Source organism: Hyaena hyaena, unplaced genomic scaffold (assembly GCF_003009895.1).
Source record: "Hyaena hyaena isolate Hyena2069 unplaced genomic scaffold, ASM300989v1 scaffold_634, whole genome shotgun sequence".
Classification (NCBI taxonomy): Eukaryota; Metazoa; Chordata; class Mammalia; order Carnivora; family Hyaenidae; genus Hyaena; species Hyaena hyaena.
Genome location: NW_024081267.1, coordinates 622,557 through 636,598, shown reverse-complemented (window position 1 = coordinate 636,598; position 14,042 = coordinate 622,557). Strand labels below are relative to the sequence as shown.

At 50.7% G+C, this 14,042-nt stretch overlaps 1 protein-coding gene across 2 annotated transcripts in view; it reads right to left on the bottom strand.

Annotated features, from left to right (window-relative positions):
* LOC120219629 (centromere protein P) overlaps positions 1–14,042 on the bottom strand; it is a 235,405-nt gene that overhangs the window by 2,846 nt on the left and 218,517 nt on the right. The window lies entirely within an intron of this gene.

Genomic DNA, 14,042 nt, shown 5'->3' with positions numbered 1-14,042 from the left:
CCCTGAACAAAGAGGAGACTCTTTCCTCTACTTTTTGTGTCTCCCGGATGCTCGGACTGTATCTGCTCTGCTCTCGCCTCCTGCTGGCTCGAGTTTGATTTCCGTCCTGCGTGCAGTCAGGGACCCTCTTGGTTGGTCCTCTGGGACACTCTCCGGATCCTCAGACCTGGCCTGTGGCATCACAGCCACCCCACTCCTGCCTCATGCTCACTTGCGCCTATTCTAGATCTTTCCATTGCTACAGGGCCCCCATGGACCCACAGGGTCAACCCCTCAGTGTTAGCAGGTTGGGGAACAGCTTCATCCCAGTTTCAGCAGTTTGTCCCCCCAGGGCTCTGCTCTGGCCATGCTGCCTCCCTAGACCCTCTGCTTGGGGGTGGCCTCCCCATCTGTCCTGTTCTCTCAAGGCCTGGGTGGCTTGAAAAGGCCAGTCAACCATGCTCTGAGGTGTCCCTTGTGACTCAGCAAGGTGATACTTGCCCTGACAACAGCTGTCATGCCCTAGAACTTTCATGTTTGGCCCTAAAAGCCCATTGGACAGAGGCCCCTGCCACGGTGGCTGCTCCCACTCCATCCATCCTCAAGCTCACTGTTCAGTGGCTCCTGCATGTCCATGTGCCGGGAGTCACGGGCAGATGGCTCCTGCACAGCACGGCGCTCTGGCCTTTCCCAGTGAGCTCTGTGTCTTTCTCCCTCAGAATCTGTGCCTGGCCACTCCGTGTTCCCAGCGCTGAGAGGTCAGATGGGAGCCATGCCATGTACCACACCAAGCCACTGTGGCTTGCCCTGAGCCTCACGGGACACTTGGTGGCAGGGCTGGTGCTGTGGGTAGCAGAAACCAGGGCTTCAGAGGACAGGACTGTTCCAAGTCAGCTCCACGAAAGGAGGTCTTCTAGGGACAAAAATGTGCTACAGCTTCTCAAGGACCAGCCCCAACACCAGTGAGTGAGGCCACTGCTCCCAGACCCGTGTGCGAAAGATGCCGACAGAGCAAGAACACGTCCAAACACCCAAGTTGTTCTGACCAAATGCTGGGTTGGGTCTGGTTTAAGCTTACAGACAGTTTCTAATTTCAGTGAAACTGTGTGTCTGAAGAAATGTATACCGAAGTGTTTTAAATGGAAAGTGCCAGTTGCTTTTTAAACCTCAAGCTCTTCTGAATTAATAACAGCTGCAGAAGGGGTGTGCAGGGGGCACGTGAGCACGAGGCCGGGCCTGTTCCAGCGTGGGGCCCTGGGGTGGCTGACCTCCCAGCCTGGCCAGGCCTTCTCACAAGCGAAAGTAGAAATGCTGACATTAGAAAAAGGCCAGGCATTCAGTAAATTTCTGGAGAGCTTCTGGGGGTTGTGAGGGAAGTTTCCTTGTGCACGAGTTAATAACGTGGCCCATTTATCAGCTTCTTGCGCTTGCCTGGTGACCTGAGACACTCTGGGCGCAAGCACACACAGGAGAGAAGACAGGGTGGATGGCCTGGAGAGCAGAGCCCGCCTCTGGTGCCCAGAGACCTGGGGAGTGGGGGGGGGGGGGGGGGGGGGGGGGGGGGGGGGGGGGGGGGGCAGGCAGTGTCGGTGAGAGAGAGGTGAAGACAAGTCATGAAACGGACTGAACCCTAGATGTGGATCGGCACATTTCAACAGCATCCGGTGTCTGACGCGAGGTTTGTGCTTTCACAGCGTCGCTGGGAAGGCCGGGAACAGCTCTGCACGCATGGCGCCTGTTGGCCTTCACAAGCCTGTCCCAGGCAGTGGTTCAAAATGGGTGTTTGTTCAGCTGCTTGCCATAGTCCGGGGGGTTTGTGGTACAGCAGCGGGGGCCGGCAGCATGCTGGCAACTTGGTATCAGACCCTGTCAATACCTGAGACTCACTTTGCTGTTGAAAAGGCTGCTGGCCCAAAGGGAACAGAATTTTTAACAGAGCTTTAAAGAAAGCCAGCCTCACGTTACGTGTCTGTGATGCCAGCCCCGTGCTGAAAGGGAATGACCAGGGCACCCCTGCCTGCCTCCCACTTACACGAACGGGAAACCTTGAGTTCTGAGTTTAAATGTACCTGAGGGTTCACAAATATGTTAGTTCTTCTTGACTTTAATATTTTCCCAAAGGTCATATAGCTGATAAAAAGCTTTTTATACTGAAATACAGTGCACATAACATTTACTCCATTAAAGTGTATATAATAATTCAGGGGCTTTTAGTGTATTAACAAGGTTATACAACATCACTGCTAACTACAGAACGTTCATTACCCCACAAAGAAAGCCTGTACCTTTAGCTACGGCCTTCGCATCCCCTCAGTACCCCATGCGCAGCGCTCATGTGCTGTCTCCAGGTCTCCCGGAAAAATGGGATCACTCAAGATGTGGTCTTCTGGGGGGCGCCTGGGTGGCTGAGTTGGTTAAGTGTCCGACTTCGGCTCAGGTCATGATCTCACGGTTCGTGGGTTCGAGCCCCGCGTTGGGCTCTGTGCTGACAGCTCAGAGCCTGGAGCTGCTTCAGATTCTGTCTCCCTCTCTCTCTGACCCTCCCCTGCTCTCTCTTTCTCTCTCTCTCTCAGAAATAAATAAAACAAAAACAAACAAAAAAAGATGTGGTCTTTTGGGACTGGCGTCTTTCAGGGAGCATGTTTCCAAGGCCTACCCACGTGGCACTTGTTACTCCTTACTCTGCAGCATGAACGCTGCCGTACGGATGGACCGACTTCATCCATTTGTCTACTGATGGGCACCTGGGTGCCTTTGGCTTTTAGGCTACTGGAAATACTGTTGCTGTGAACACTGGTGTGCGGTTTTGTGTGCACACACTTCCACTTCTCGTGGTTGGGCACCTAGGAGGGGAGCTGCCCAACTCTTCTCCACAGGGGCTGTGCTGTTTTTAGGGTCCTTTCTGTGGTGTCCGAGGGTCCTGATCTCTCCATCTCCTTGCTGACAACATGTGTTATCACCCGTCCCCCCCCCCGAAAACAGTTCTCCTCCTCCTGTGGGTGTGAGACGGCAGATCACTGGTTTTGATTTGCACTTCCCTCATGGCCGAGGGTACCGATCACTGGTCATTGATCACTAATCATTTGTAAATTTTCTTTGGAGAAATGTTCAGATCCTCTGCCTATTTTTTAACCTGGGCTATTTTTCTTATTATTGAGTTATAATAGCTCTTTATATAGTCTAGTACAAATCACTTATCAGATATGTGGGTTTCTTCCATTCTGTGGACTTTTTATTTCCTTAAAGGTGTCACCTGCATAAAGGTTTTAATTCTGATATGGTCTAATTAATTAATTTGTTCTTTTTTTTTGCTTGCGCTTTGGTGTTATAGCTAAGAAACCACTGCTTAACCCAGGATTACAGAGATTTACACCTATGTTTATTTCTTTTTTTTTTTTTTACAGAAAAAAAATTTTTTTAATGTTTTATTTATTTCTAGGAGAGAAAGAGAGACAGCGTGAGCAGGGGAGGGTCAGAGAGAGAGGGAGTGACAGACTCTGAAATAGGCTCCAGGCTCTGAGCTGGCTGTCAGCACAGAGCCCGACGCGGGGCTCGAACCCACGAACCGCGAGATCGTGACCTAAGCGAAAGTCAGACGCTTAACCGACTGAGCCCCCCAGGCGCCCCAACCTATGTTCATTTCTAAGAGTTTTAGATTTTTAGTTTTTAAAATTAGGTCTTTGATCCATTTGAGTTAATGTCTGTATGTAGTGTGAGGCAGGGGTCCAACTTCACTGTTTCGCCTGTGAATATCCAGTTGTCCCCATGTCATTGTTGAAAAGACTGTTCCTTCTCCATTTAACAGTTGGGTCTAGGCACATTTTAATAACATATTTTGAAGGCAGCCTGGTCCAGAGATGTGTGAGTTTTCACTGAGGGACAAAACGCATCACAGACTTTTCAAGAAATGGTCCAGGACAACAGAATGTACACACGTAGAAAAACGAGCCTCCATGCTTATCTCTTACACAAAAGTGGATCTGAGGTCTAAATGTAAGAAGCTAAAACTATAAAACTTAGGAAAAATAGAAAACCCTTTTTTTTCTTTTTGAGAGTGCTGGAACACAAGCAAGGGAGGAGCGGAGAGAAGGGGAGACAGAGGATCAGAAGCAGGCTCTGCACAGAGCCTGACGCGGGGCTCAAACTCACAAACTGGGAGATCATGACCTGAACTGACGTCAGACACTTAACAGACTGAACTACCCAGGCGCCCCAAATAGACAATATTTGTAGTCCTTGGTTAGCCAAATATTTCTTAGATACATAACAAAATCTAGGATCCATAAAAGAAAAATAAATTGGGTAAATGATTGGCTTTATTCGAATTACAAATTATCTCTTAAGAGAACAAGGCCAGCCTCAGACTATATGTAAAGAACACCCACAACTCATTAATGGAAAGACAAACAACATAATTTATAGAACGGTCGAAGGATTTAAAGATACTTCACCAAAGAAGAGACGTGGAAGGCAAAAGGTAACATCACTAGTCATTAGGAAAATGCAAATTAAAACCACAGTGAGACATCATCTCTCACCCAACAGAATGGTTAACTAAACAGAGACTAACCACACGTTTTGGTAGAGACGTGAAGCCAGAGAGGTCCGGCGGCGTCCTGAGGAGTTGGAGACACACGTACCGTGTGATCCGGCAATCCACTCCTAAGTATTTACCCACGAGAAACGAGAACACGTCCAGAGAATTACTCGCAACTGCTTATTAATCAGAGCCCCAAACCGGAAACCGTGTGTGATCCGTTCACAACATAAACGAGGTCTGTCTCCCCCGTTGCGGAGGTGGAAGCCACCCGTGCTGCCTGTACAACGAACGACGCTCAGCAGCAGCGCTATCCACGCACGAGCACGGACAAACCTCAGAAGCAATATGCGGAGTTAAACGCGGCAGACACTCACATTTATGAGTCTAGGAAGGGAGAGAGCAGAGCAGGAGTCACAGGGCGGGGGTGGGGGATGGGCTGCAGGGGCACCCTCAGAATTCAGTCATGTCTACGCTAGAACGGCTGTGTCTTACTGTACGTAAATGAGGCCTCAGAGGAGGCTGGTTTCTGCAAGGGTCATTCCACTCCTTCCGGGACCAGGCATCTTTGCCCTCCTAGGTGAAGAGCATTCTCTGTAAAGGCCTACTTGGTGCCAAGCACTGTTCTAGAAGTGGGAGTCCAGTGGTGAGCCCCATGTAGAGATAGGTGTGGTAGTGGGGGACGGGGAGGCGGCCAGGGAGCCTCCTCAAGCTGGTGACACTCGGGCCCACACCTGCATGATGGGAAAATGGGGGGGGGACCACAGGGCCTGCCCGCACAGGATCAGCTGGCTTGTCCAGGCCCACAGAGCAGCAGCAGTCACGTGGAGAAGGGTGTAGATGTAGCCGGGAGGTGGGCAGGGCCGGGACTCCGAGCCCTGTGTGGCTGGGCAGTGGGCCCTGTGCCGGATTCTGGTGGGAGAAGAGTCCAAAGTGAGGAAGTGGGGCAGCAGAGGCAGGCCCAGAAGGAGGCCCTGGTGCCGGGAGAGAGGGAGCGGGAGAGGGGGGCGTGGTGCTGGTCCTGTGCGTGCCGACTCACAACCTGGTTGTGGCTGTACTGAAAACCTGGAGGCTGGCCCACAGCACAGACCTGCGCCTCCATCCGGCCACACACGAGGCAACACCTCACCCCGGCCCCAGCCCTCCAGCTCCGCTCCCAGAGCTCACGCTGCCCTGGAGAACAGGACCTGCCCCCTTGCCAGAGCCCCCACCTGGGCTCCGTGTGGCCTCTCACGTTGTGCAAAAGTCTCCTTTGTGACGAGAGCTCCCTGCATGCAAGGTCCTGGACTCCCCCAGTCCACGGACTCTTACCTTTCCGTGGGGAAGCAGTGTTGTCCTCTGACACAGCACACAAACTCAAGCGCCTGGGAGGAGAGCCCACCCACTGCGGCTCTAGGCGGGGGTGTGTGTGGGGGGGGGGCTCTGCGACAGCTGCTAGTGCTTTCCTGGGTCCTAGGAGGGGCTTGTGCGGCTCAGAGGGCTGCCGGTCGGAACCACGCTGGGCATCTGTGGCCCAGCTTGCACCCAGACTTTCGGAGACAAGTGCCCGAATTGTTCCGAATGTCAGAAGGCTCAGAAATGCCTATGACATCTGTACGTGGAACAACAACTGGCTCTAGTGTGCAAGGGACACTAATAAATACCACGTGGCTCCTCTGTGCCTGACGTGGTTGCACGTGCCTCACACGTTTTGTCCGTGATCACAGATGGGACACAGGCTCCATTCTGGGGGCTCAGGAACCCTCTGTCACCTCCGCAGGCTCAGCCACAAGTGTGACACCCGCTGTCACTTGTCTGTTTCTACAGCGACACTGGCATTTCTCCATCTGGGGCCACTCTCCCATGTTACCAACTAGCAGATGCCTGTCAGGTGTCCCGGCTCCCATCGCACGCGGGCACTTTGTAGGGCGTGGGCCTCTTGGGCTGCGGACCGGCCCTGGGCAGGGCTGGTGCCTCCTCAGGACGCCACGCTGGGAGCAGTGAGGACACGCTGCTGTCTTCCCCGGAGACGCCCTCACACTGGGCCCCCGTCCAGCTTCTGGTGGGGTGTCTGCTCACCAGCCTGGGCCCCGTGGCTGCCTAGGGGCTGAGTCAGCCGCATGAGGACCGCCAACGGCAGGCTCCAGATCTTTCCACGTCCATTAGTGGCTTTCCACCAGAGGGACAAGCTCTCCCTCTTCCCTTATTCGTTCTGTCTCAGTAGGAACTCTCAGTGGGGACCAGCGTTTCTCGCGCTTTGGAGCTTCCAGGGGAGAGAGCTCGGATGGCAGGCTGGGGTGGGATGCACACACCATGGCCCCTCGAATCCTGCACAGACACGCTAGAAACAGGCTAGCAAGGGATCGCCTCGATCCTCCCCCAGGGTCCTCCCTTTACCCTCCTCGCGGTGATCACACTGGCCTCTTCACCCTTAGAGCCTTTCCTGCATCAGCACATCTCACAGCAGTACCTGCTGCCCCCTCCCCCCCGAGGGCACAAGGCGCCTCTGTAGGGGAGGAAGGGCATGGGCAGGAATCATATTATTTTTCAGTAAAAACAGTGCCTCATTCATTCATTCTGGAGGTTCTGGGCCATGTGCTGGGCAGGGGCTCTGTCCTCTGGATCGGACAATGATCTCGGAGGAGAGAGGGCTGCTTTAGGGCAGTTGTGGAGGAGAGGTCCATCCCTGTCTGGAGTCACAGGACCCACTGCCAACTGGAGGTGCCATTAGGGAACTTAGCTCAACCACCAGAAGAGACTGAAGATTTTTCACTGCAATAGAGCACACTCATGACACCATCGGCTGAAACCTTGATGAAGCCTGAGCTACAAGGTTGGATACAAGAAGCCCTACTTTAATGTCTTGATTACAGAGGGGAAGGAAAGACTACTTCCAAATCTGATGACATGGACTTTACTCCAGGCAGGCTTTCTAGACTGTTGTTTATGCTGCTGAAGTGAAAACCATGAGGGGAGATGAAGTGTTACTGAATCCTATCTTGTAAACGGCACTGCCCAGCTTTCCTGGGTGTAGTTCTGGACAGGAGACAAAACAGCCACCCAGCTCCATGCACATCCATGTCTGGGACTCTGGGGGTAAAAATCAGGGAGCACAGCAGCTCGCTGGGGTGGGGAGCAGAGACCAGACCCATGGGTGGGTTAACGCAGAGTCCCTGACCTCAGATGCAGGCTCCTAGGACCCCAAAGAACACCAAAGAACCACACAAGAAAATAATGCCAGCTCTGCTAGGGTATCACTGGTCTGGAGCTGGAGGGTGGAAAAAATGTGTCCTAAATGGTGCTTTAGTCAAACACCCAGAAAACCTGTATTCCAAGCCCACAGAGGCTCCCAAACCCGAGAAAGCCAAGACATCACGGCAGCGCTGACTGCCGAGGCACAGTTCAGTGTCAGGGCCCGGCTGTGCCTGCAGGGCTTTTCTGGCTCTGAGGCCCTACTGCCGCTGCCTGCCTCCCACCTCGCTTGATTTGTGAGCCCTGGGAAGCACCGGGGATCTCAGGGACCCACCGTGTTGGAAACACATCCTGAGAGCGTTTTAAAGATGAAGACTTGGGGGTCTGCTGACAGTGAGGTTCAGTGGAGGGTCTTGCACTGCCGGGAGTCGGGGCACCAGGCACAGGGGTGGCCAACTGCAGCTGCTGCAGATGCCACACCCTGAGTCTGCACAGCAGCCGAAATGGCTTTCACCTTTGTAAACGGTCAGAAAAATATCAAAAGTTTGTGCCATAAGAAAACTATATGAAATTGAAACCTCAGTGCGTACGATGTCTTGCTGGAATGCAGGCGCCCTGACCCGGGTCCCCAGAGAAGCAGAAACTTGAGGGGCAGCCAGGGCAGAGTTTGGAGGGAACCACACACGTTTTCAGTGGTGGTTTTCTGGGAAGCGACCCTAGGACACCAGTAGAACAGATTATAGAAAAAGCACCCCAGCCCTACCTGGATGGCCCAGGACTGTTCCTGAGGGGCCCTCGAAGGGCTTCCCCGCCTCACAGGACACAGACACACCCCACGCATCTTCCGTCTCACCTGGGGCACACCCTCCTGGTCCCCAAGCCCGAATGTGCGCTGTTCTCTTCCTTTTGACTCTGTTCTCCCCAAACATGTCCTTGTCCCAAGGCCTCCCTCAGAACCTGTGAGTGTCATTTCTGTGCTGCTGTGTTAGTTACAGAAGGGGTCTCAGACCTTGAAGGAAGAAATTTCCAACTGAGATTCCTGAGTTCCCATAACCATGTTTCTTTCTACTTTCTTAAAGTTTTTGCAACATTTTTCGTATTTCATTTTAATTGTATTAAGCTAAAAAACACCTCCGGAAACTCCTCAGCTACTTACTTTATAATTGCACATTTACATTTTACTTCTTGCTTGTGTAATCTTAGGTCCTAGACACTGGCTTCTGTCCTGGGAGACACAGCACGTTCTGAGTCCGCCTGTCCCATGGGGGCCCCACCCTGACTTCATCCCTACAGAACCTGTTCACTGGCTCAAGGGCGAGACCAACAACGTGGCTCCTCTGTGACACATCGTGTCCTCTCCGCACAACCACCACCCCCTCCATTGCCTATGGGTGCTTCTCCCGGAGATGGCTACACCCCTGCTGCAGGGACTCCAAGAGCAGCTTTGCAGGGCTGGAGGCCGACCATCCACCCTCACCACTGCAAGCAGCACTTTCAGGAACAAGCAGAGGCTGATGGAAAGGTGACAGCATGAAATGTGGCCACAAACATCTTGTCTAGAAAATGGAACTTAAGGGAGGAGTAGGGGGATGCGGAAAATCCAGTTCTCCTGCACCCCCTGTCCCCTGGGTGAGGACAGAAAGTCAGCTGTGAACACAGGCAGCAAACACGCGCCCACCTTCTGCCCGCAGGAAACGCGTCCCTGTTACGAGATGGCGTCAGTGCAGTGGAGCAGGGCTGCACCTGGAGCTCAAGCCACATGCTCTGCAATGCATTTCTGTTCCCTCCTCAGCTAATAATTACAGAGGTGAGTCAAACTAGCTTCTTTTAAGATCATCAGAAACGGTCATTAAGAAGCTGAATACACACATATAATGGAATAATGCTAGAAATTCTTTAGAGGTAGTTTTGCAACTTCCTCTTCATGTACATAGTGATATGTAATTATGCGAGCAAAATCATGAAATGCAAGCAGATAATGAGGTGATCTTCCAAACAGTCACTGGCAATTGTATCATTATAAAGGTTTAAACTCAATCTTTCATAAATGTGCAAGTAATATTCTCCAAAACACTGAAACTGGTTTTAAGTTATTATGGTCTCATTTAAACCATAACAGACTTTTAGCGATTAAGATCTTAAATTTATCTTAAACACTTCACTGACCCTCCCTGCTGTAGGCCCCACACCTTCCACATGGGTGAGTTCACGCCTCCCTCACGTGGTGATCCAACATCACGGCAGAATGTGCACCGAAGCGAAATGGAACTGGGCACTGGTCTGGAGATCATACTTGCTCAAACCGACACAACCATACAATGGAGTCAAACCTCAGGCACTCAGATTCTAGGGCCTGAGCTTGTGGACTTTGTATCCTATAATAAATACTTCTAAGTTCAAATACGGCTGCCACACACAGGAAAGCGTTATTACTACCTACTTGTCACATGACCCATGCTGGCAATGTGACTTTGATGGCAGCAAACAAAACATCTGCTGGGAAACATGTGCCCCGAGTCTGTTCATATATTCCCATCACTTGCCACACGTGATTAAGGCTCGATCTGAGTTCCCAACTGTCAAGGGCTCCTGATCGTACAGGGGACTTGCTGCACCTGCTTCTTTCTCTCCAGACTCCAGGCCATGTCTGGTGGTTTCTGTCTTTCTCAAGCCCCGGCCAAGACAAGGGGCGAAGGACAGAGGCTCAGCCGCCTCCAGGGTGTGGGCCTCCACTTCCTCTGGTCTTCCCCAGACACCACAGTTCTGCTGGCTTTCAGGGTGCTCGTTTGTCCTCTGCGGCCACTTGAGAGGGGCCACGCAGGTGCCCAGTAAAGGCCGTGTGTTTTAATCTTCCAAATACTATTTTCAATTTTCCCTTAAGCGTGACAGATAGTTTGGATATAGAATATAGGGGTGACATATTTATTTGTTAAAAAAATTTAAAAAAAAAATTTTTTTTTTAAATGTTTTATTTATTTCTAGGAGAGAGAGAGAGACAGCGTGAGCAGGGGAGGGTCAGAGAGAGAGGGAGTCACAGACTGAAACAGGCTCCAGGCTCTGAGCTGGCAGTCAGCACAGAGCCTGATACGGGGCTCGAACCCACGAACCGCGAGATCATGACCCAAGCGAAAGTCGGACGCTTAACCGACTAAGCCACCCAGGCGCCCCTAAAAAATTTTTTTAATGTCTTTTTGAGAGAGAGGGAGACAAAATGTGAGCAGGGGAGGAGCGGAGAGAGAGGGAGACACAGAATCTGAAGCAGGCTCCAGGCTCCGAGCTGTCAGCACACAGCCTGACGCAGGGCTTGAACTCAAGGATCGTGAGACCATGCCCTGAGCCAAAGTCAGACGCTTAACTGACTGAGCCACGCAGGCGCCCCAAGGGTGACATATTTAAATTACATTTTACATATAGAGCTACTGATAAATGTCCAAACTTGCACTTGAGTGCTATGTTAAATGCTTTCTGTTATATAGATCCTTAGTAACAGAAGAGCCCCCCCCACCTCAGGGACAGAATAGAACATGAATAACTTATGTAAAGTTATGAAGTTTTACACTGCTAAAATTTTGTATTACATCAAGAGCTAATGGCCAAGGAAAAAGAAAACAAAATGACTACTGGACAAGTAAAATAAACCAGCAGGAGGAAACAAGCCCCAGTGAGAACAGTCCAAGCTTTGCCTAGTCTTTATGTGTTGAATCACAGAACACCTTTATGAGGCAGGGTTTAAAATGAAGCTCACTTGAAAAATAAGAAAAACATGGCTCAGAAATATGAAAGGCTGCTCCAGTGACTTAGAGCCCAAAGGAAAGCAACCAGGTGGAGCTGGCCTCCTGACGCTAGTGCCTTTTTCTTTTTTTTTTTTTAATTTATTTTAAAAATTTTTTTAAAAATATTTATTTATTTCTAGGAGAGAGAGAGACAGCGTGAGCAGGGGAGGGTCAGAGAGAGAGGGAGACACAGACTGAAACAGGCTCCAGGCTCTGAGCTGACAGCACAGTTCGACCCGGGGCTCGAACCCACGAACCGCGAAATCATGACCTAAGTGAAAGTCGGACGCTTAACCGACTAAGCCACCCAGGCGCCCCGCTAGTGCCTTTTTCAAAGCTGATTGCAGGTGACCTGCAGTGCAGCTCAGTGCTGAGCGGAGGAAAGGCAGCGCAGCGCAGATGCACCTGGAAACCGGAGCAGCTTGTGCTGCGGGGGCCCTTCCTGGGGGGCTCCTTCCCAAGGCCTTTCCCCAATGTTTTTATTATTACTTTTTTAAATGTTTATTTTTGAGAGAGGGAGAGAGAGTGTGCAAGCAGAGGAGGGGCAAAGGGAGGGAGGCAGACGATCCAAAGCAGGCTCCGGCCTCTGAGCTATCAGCACAGAGCCTGACATGGGGCTCAAACCTTTGAACAATGAGATCGTGACCTGAGCTGATGTTGGACGCTCAACCGACTGAGCCACCCTGGCGCCACTGCTTCCAATTTTTTTTAAAGTTTTTTTGTTTGTTTGTTTGTTTTGAGAGAGAGGGAGAAACTCAGCAGAGGAGGGGCAGAGAGAGAGGAAGAGAGAGACAATCCTAAGCAGGCGCCTGTCAGTGCAGAACCTGATGTGGCGCTTGAACTCATGCCTGTGATATCATGACCTGGGCTGAAGTCAAGAGTTGGATCCTCAACCAACTGAGCCACCCAGGCACCCCTCTCCCAAATTAAAAAAACAAAAATACCTTATATTTTAGAACACTTTTAGATTGACAGAAAAACTTGGAAGATGATCCAGAGTTCCCACATTGTTAATATCTAATACAGATGTGGCATATTTGTCATAATTCATTAACTAATATCAGTACATCACTTTTATAACCAACATCTAAATTTTATTCAGTTTTCCTTAGTTTTAACTTATTGTCCTTTTTCTGTTTCAGGCTTTGATCCCACATGACATTTGAGATTAGGGAGAAGTGGGAACATCTACCTGGATGGCCTTTATGTCCTTCTACAGATTTAAGCATTATGCTGATTTTAATAAGAAGCTCATTTTTCATTGAGAGAATCTTAAGGGAGAACACACAGCTGTTTGGGTCCTGGAGTAACCAGAAGCCACATGGCCAGCACCCTTGCTGCTGGCCTGGGCTTGACGTTAAGACTCAAACCAGGTAAAAATGCTCAAAACACTTCCACATAGTCATTGCTCTTCTGACCACCCGTGAACTGGCAAAATTGATCTCATGAGGATTCATATTTTCACGGAGTACCTCTTGAGTCAGGGGAAATGAGGGTAGAAGATTTTCTTTGCTGTCCTGAAATTGTTTTATTTTCCGCAAGGAGCCCTTAGCATAGATGCTTCAAGTTCATCCTGTCCTAACACAACAAAACTGGTCTGATGCACTCCCAGTGGCTGTGGAGGGTCATGGACTGCCAGGCCTGACAAGCGTTCTTTTGGTAACAGATCTGCCTCATTCACAAGATTGGCTCACATCACCATAGACCATCAGCAACTACAAACGGCCAGTGGCTTCACCCTGGACCAACCTCTAACTGTATGAGAGACTAGGGGACTGTGGGCAGCACACACACGTAGTGTGCTTTTCTGGCAGAGGCCTAACCCTTTCCTGGACTGTCTGAGCTATTCCAGCCTCTAGGAATACTGGGGCCCTTCCCCGTCCTTTTTGGCTGAGCCAACGTGAGTTGAGTTTCTGTCCCATCCTCTGTCACCTGTGTTCAGAGACTCCTCACAGAAACTCTGGCCACTTTGTTAAATGCTGGGTGTATCCCGCTGAACATAAGACTGAGCATCAGCGATATGCAACAGAAACCATGATGAAAGATCACAACATACACACCCAAACGGCTGCAAACAGGTGGCGAACCAGTGTTGAACACATTGTGACTGCAGCCCCCACATGCTGCTGGCGAGTGTAAAGTGGGTATAGTTATTTGGAAAAGGCTTTGGCAATCCCCCTAATGCTGAACGCATCTACCCCCCAGAGAGGTAGTTCCACCCAACATCAACAGGTACACGTGTCACCAAAAGATGTGTGCACGCAACACACTGCTTACAACCCGCAGAACCCGAAAGGCCCAAGAACAAAGTCCTAGGTGAATACTTTGTGGCTCATCCACATGAAAAAGGGCCACATGGCAATGAGGCTACAGTCCACATGGAGGAACCGCAAGACAGACCTGCCACACTCTGTGGCAGATGGGGGCCTCGGGCAGTTCATGTCTTGCTTCCTCATCTGGCTGGTGGCCCTGTAAGTTAGTGAAAAATTATCCAACTGTATATTTACAGTGTCTGCCCTTGTCTGTATGTACATATTTCAACCAGGAATTAAAAAAATGGAAGACAGCATCCCTGAGCCCAT